Genomic DNA, 6,495 nt, shown 5'->3' with positions numbered 1-6,495 from the left:
TTTTTTTAAAGTTCTAATAATTGAATGATATATAACTATGCTTTAATGATATATATGACATATAACAGTTTTTCTGTATTGAAGAAATGTGTATTTTTGAAATAAATATTTTCATTTAAAGTTGTGATTGGTTCCTCTTAATTCTGGTGCAAGCAAATCTCCGCAAATTTTTGTAAATAGTGTGAAACTTTATGTTTAAGGAAACATTTTTCTTATTGATATTTTTACATTATGGGAATTTAATTTTTTAAAAACTTTTTTTACTATTAACTTCCATAGAAACTAAAGTATTGTCTACAATTACCTATCTTAATAAAACTTTGTAATTGGAAGTATGGGATTGACAACGGATTCTGAAACCCTCTACGCTTTTTCGCATGCATTAGGATGGGTTTAATTCGTCAAAATAGGGGTGAGAGGAAAGATGGAAGGAGGAGATGTTTACATTTAACAGTAAAATAAAATCGGATTACTCGCAGACTGAATTAAAATAATACGGACAGAAATGACACGATATTCAGATATATAGGGAAAAAAATTGAACAAAAAAGTATCTAATAGGACGAAAATAAAGATCAAAGAATGCGAAGAATTCCAGAAATGCGCTCATCCTTCCGCGTCTCTCCCCTTAATGAGATAGAATCGTCGAAAAGTGATCGTCTCAGAATACTGAAACGAACAGTATCTATGTCTACTATTAAGCGAAATATGAACCTGTCCCACTTTTGAGGGGAGGCACACTTTATGCAATAAATACCCTATCAATAAATAAAAAACTTAGCAGAAAAATTCAGTTGATTTTTTCCTTTGCCATAAAAAAAATGCTGTAATGACTTCTGGCTAGAATTCCAAAACAGAGAATTAAGAAAAAGAGGGAGAAAATGTTTAGGAGTAGGCTATATTTTCAACTTATTTTTTGATTAATCTCCTGTTGGAGTTAAAGTATACCGTGAAATCATTCGCGGGCGTCTTGCGATGAAGTTAACTCACTTCCTGGCCGAAATAAAGAACTAAAACGAGAAGGAAATGAAGTCTTGCTTTAGTTTAATTATTCGATTAGCAGATTGGCGTGTCCCGGTAATTAACTAATGCTTTCGACTCCCGGTGGAAATTTAGTCTTCGGTTTTCACTCTCGTTTACTAAAGTACAAGTTGCTTGGAATAAAATATAACCAAAATCCTCGGTGACCAAATGGCTAGACAGCTGAAATACTTTGTACAAAATACTTTACAACAGCTGAAATACTTTATACAAAATACTTTGAGTTAGCTGAAATTAGCATATGGAAATGCAGCTAATATTGTAGATTTTGATCAAATTTTGAATGAAATCCATCCATAAGGAATTTCTACGTTTGAGCGTTCGACTACAAGTGAACTCTATAACTACAAAACGCAAAGAGCTAAGTGAATGAAATTTGGTACACAGGTTTTACATCTAAAATATAGATACTTACCAAAAAAGTTGACTGTCTGTCGACCTGTCGTTTCACATGCATATAAATGCAATTATCATAAATACAACTACTTGAATGAATGGAATTTGGAATGTGATCCTGTAGTTACACTGTAGTTATGCGTAAAATTTTGAGTTTCGGATAGCTTTTTGGTTCTGGAAGAGCCATCCGAAATACATATTCTAGCGGAGGATTCAGTAAAAATGCTAAAATCACGCCAAAAATCTATATATCGTAACTATCGTTCACCAATGCTATGCAAGAAATTCGTAGCTTAATCCCAGATTTAAATTTTATGCGAAGGAAAGGGGATAAGACTTTTATAAGCGAGTATGCGAGAAAATTTAAGGAAGACCACTCTCACTGGTTTGTTTTTGAAACATTATATTTGAATATTGTCTTCAAAGATTAATTACAAGAACGGAATCAAATACAGATAAATGTATCACTAGATCTCATTTTATTAATAAACTAGCCGTCTTTGGCGACCAGTCGATTCGCCCATCTTAATGTTTAATAATTAAATATTTTATGCAATTTCTACTTTAATAGCTTCTTCATCAAAATATTTTAAAGCTTCAAATGATAGTCATATAATTCACTCATAATATTATAAAGGCCTTCAGTCATAACGTAATATGCATCTTTCTCATTTTCTGTTAACTCCCGTAGAATTTATGTTTTAAATTAAAGTGGAAAGAATTAATCTGCAATTAATATAATAATATTTTTTACTGAAACAAAGCATTTTTTTAAATAATATGATTACTGAAAACAGAGTCACTTAGCATTTAAACTTTATGGGCACTAAAGAATATCTTTCTTGATTTATGTAATATCTCAAGAATTTGTCAACAAAATGTTCTCAGATTCATCATGAACAGATCGATTCATTAACAATGTTTAATTTTAAATGCATCCAACACTTAAGAAAATAAAACGAATCGCTAGTAGTCACCCCAAAACATTCTCGCGCACTCTAATAAATTTGTCATATCAGAGCACTCCTTATATGGCAATGGTGTGCAATAATTACGAAATATTAAATTTTGGCGTGGATTAAGTTTTTTTTACTAAATCTGTCGTGTGATAATTGGCGAATTATTTGGCGATTCATTCCCGACATGCATTAATAATACCCAAAAATAGAATTTGTGTTTTAGACAGGTTTTTCTCAACCGATTGAAACAAAAATTTTGACGCAAAACTGCATTTGTAGTCATAAATTCTCACACCAAATTTGTTATATTTAAGTCATTGCGTTTTTGAATTATAGCGTTTATTTTTTCTGAAAGTACAGACCGACAGACCGTCAACATAGTTGGAATTGACTCAAAATTTTGACAGGTATCTACACTATAAATGTGAAATCTGTGTACCGAATTTTAATTATCTTGTTCTCTTCGCTCTGTTGTTACCGTTTTGTTATATTCGGAGAACCCGACAGACGGACTTCTTCAGACATTTTACACAACGTTTGATAGAAATCTGCAAATTTAGTGCAACGACCGTATGCCAAATTCCAACTGTCCAGCTTAAAGCGTTTTTAAGTTATCTTTGTCCCAGATAGATATTTTTCAAAAATGTGTTTTTCGAACTTAAAAAGGTCTAAAACGTAGAGATTCATCAGAATCTCGAGTTCGAATTTTTTGACGATTACTATATTTTCTGTATAATACGTATACGAGAAAATAAAGCTATGTTACATGGATAAATAAATATGATAAATAAAAACGTATTTATTATAGTTTTTATCGTAGGATGAAACTACTAGAATAATGTATCGAGGTTAACCGAAAAGGTTAATATTTCTTTTTTTACAAACTTTTCTAATTCTTTTTTTTTTTTTTTTGTATCCATGTTTTTTTGTTTTTTTTTGTATTCATGCTTTATTTTTATATAGTTTTAAATATGTAAAAATAAAGCACTGAAATAAAAATACACAAGAATAAATCTTCTTAAACTTTTTAATGATTAGAAACAGTGTTTTGAAGTAGTTGCAACATTTTTACAAATTTAAAATTATTTATTTCAACTGATAAACAGCAAGGCTAAGGATTAGATCCAAGGGACTGTATTTTTTGTTATAAATCATATCTATTCTCAAAATATCCAGTTTAAAACGCCATTATCAAAAAATAACTAGAAAAATAATGTATTGTTTTATTGAAAAAAATAGAATATAAAATTTATTTCACGGAATGAATCAGAAGAATAAAATGTAACGTTTTTCTGAAAGAAAATAGAGCAGAGAAATTGCTTTCCGAAATCCCTCGAAAGGAAACTACAAAGCAAACATCATAAATGCCCCAGAAGATAGTTTATTCCAATCATAAAAAAAATAGTCTGATTGCTTGTAGCAGGATACATTCTGCAGAGACAGATTTCAGTTATTATTTCTGTGTTCTGGGAAAAAATCGAATGTATTTTTGGCAATTTTTTCTTTTGCCAGACGAATCCAAAGTTTAATAAAGCTTTACAATTTCACGTCAAAGACAATATTAAATTTTATTTATGTAACTTCTTGTTTTTGATTTATTCATATTTAGACATTTTGGGGCTCTAGTCAATATGAGCTAAGAGTCCTTTCTTTTAATAAGTGGTGTATATACCCTCACATGTTAACACAATTTTAATTTAATAAGCATGTTAATAATTTATTTCAGCCAATTTTGTTTTATATTTTGTTATATGTTAGGAATATGTTTTTATATTATGAAAAGTTATTAAAGTAATGAAATTCTTGAAAAATTAGCCATAATTATAAGTTAATTATTTTCTTAATTTCGTATAAAGTTAATTTAACTATAATATATTTAAATCAAGTATAAGATAAAAAATTATTATTCTGCAAAACTTGTTAAGAAGTAATTTGTCAGTTAAAAGAACAATAATTATTCCAAGATATCGTAAATAAGTAAATAATTATTTTCAAATTTAATTAATAACAGTTTAAATTACTAAATGTAAACAAAACTATTCGTCGTAATAATCGAGTAGAATTCACAGAATTTTCATTTTTTTGCAAATTTGTTTATTATTCAATAAAGCTAAAAACATTTTTTTTTTAAATCTGTGGCATCCGCAACCCAGCTCGAATTTCTAGTTAGAAACCTGTCTTTGATCGCATATACATATCTATAGACAGACAGATAGTCCATTAACTTTTTCCTGGATTTTATCCAAATGGGATGATACGTAAGTATAATTTTTTAGAAAAAAAAGCTACAAAAAATTTTTTCGGTTTGAGTTATTATGTTTATTTGTACCGAAAAATGAAGATAGATGGACCTGTCATTGAAAAATGTCATCTAAAATTTAATAGAAATCTTCGATGTTTATATTTACGTTGCATAAAAAATTACACCCATCTGTCTTGAACTATTGTCTTTGAACTATTGTGTTTACACTGTTGTGTTTACCGACAATCAAATTGGCATAATCCCCCTCTTCACACACACACTAAATAAAAAAAGGTTTCTGGGGCTTAAAGGTTAAAACATGTGAATTGGTCAGAATTTCCAAATGATTCAACGATTCCAGCAATTTCAAATATATAATTAGTATCTTGCTTTCTTCAAATAAAATTGTAGAGCTGGTCCTCGAGTACTTAAATGGTCCCTGAATACCTTAGGACAGCACACACCACAAGTTGGGAACCTCATGGTTAAATTTTCTTCCTTTTCTTTTTAATTTTTTCGAATATGCTTGATTAACTCTAATATTTCTCTTTTTAATTTAGTTAGCTATTATTTTGTTAATTTTAGTTTTTATACACTTTTACTTTCTCGTATAAGTAGCATAAGGAAAGTACAACAATCGTTTTAAAAAATTCAAACTCGAGATTTTGACGAATCTCCACGTTTTAAACCTCTGAGTTCGAAAAACACATTTCTGAAAAATGTCTATCTGAGACAAAGATAATTCAAAAATGCTTTGAACTATACAGTTGAAATTTGGTATATGGTCTTTAGATCAAATTTTCAGATTCTATCAACTTTTAAATAAAATATGTTAGAGGAAGTCCACCTGTTCAAATGTAAGTTAACACAATAATTACAAAACAAAGGGAGCTAGATAGATAAAATTCGGTACACAATTTAATGTCTATAATGAAGATAAGATACCTGTCAAATTTTGAGTCAAATATAATGAGAGGCTGACCGTCTGTCGATCTGTACTTTCAGAAACATATAAACGCGATATCTCAAAACCGCAGCGACTTAAATATTTCAAATTTGGATGGGATTTTGCGACTGCAAATCCAATGTTATGTGAAATGTTTGTTTCAATTGGTTTGGAAAAGCGCGTCTAAAGCACAAATTCAATTATTAACCACATGCCAAGAATAAATCGCCAAAATACTCGCCAAGGACCACACGACGAATTCAATAAAAATGCTAAATTCATACCAAAGGGTAGTATTTCGTATCTGTTGTATGCCAATTTCTTGCATTTTTTGGGATAATACTTTTATTACAGAATACAGGAGAAAGCTTTGAGAAGATCATTCCTGCTACTTAATTTTTTTGCCATTTCTTTCTTATTTAATTTATGCTCTTATCATTCATTATATTTTCTTGACATTGTATGTATCTCGAATTTCAAATGTCATATAATATGTTTTATTCCTGTGTAAAATAAGCATTTATTTCTTTATTTAAGATTTAATATATATCTAAATGTTATTATTTTTGACATAAAAATTTTGTGAAGAATAAAAATTAAAATTTTTCATTATATTATTGTAAAATGTTGTTATTGTAATTTTTTTAAAAAAAAATTTTACTAAGATAAGCGGCATTTTTTTTTTTTTTTTTTTTGTGCCTGGTGCAATCTGTTAAATGAATTAAAAATAAGTTAAAAAGAGAGAGATATAAAGAGTTCTGTCATCAAGCTGTTTGAATTAGACCAGACAAAATAGCATTACCAAACTATTACGAATAAAACCAACATAATGTAATGCCGGCTTGTTGCAGTGTCGAATAACCCTGCTCAGTCAAAAATGTCGCAAATTCGTCCTCGTAAGCAACATTATT

The sequence above is a fragment of the Argiope bruennichi genome, chromosome 10 (genome assembly GCF_947563725.1).
Source record: "Argiope bruennichi chromosome 10, qqArgBrue1.1, whole genome shotgun sequence".
NCBI lineage: Eukaryota > Metazoa > Arthropoda > Arachnida > Araneae > Araneidae > Argiope > Argiope bruennichi.
The sequence above is the reverse complement of the archived record's forward strand: the minus strand, read 5'-3'. Positions refer to the sequence as shown.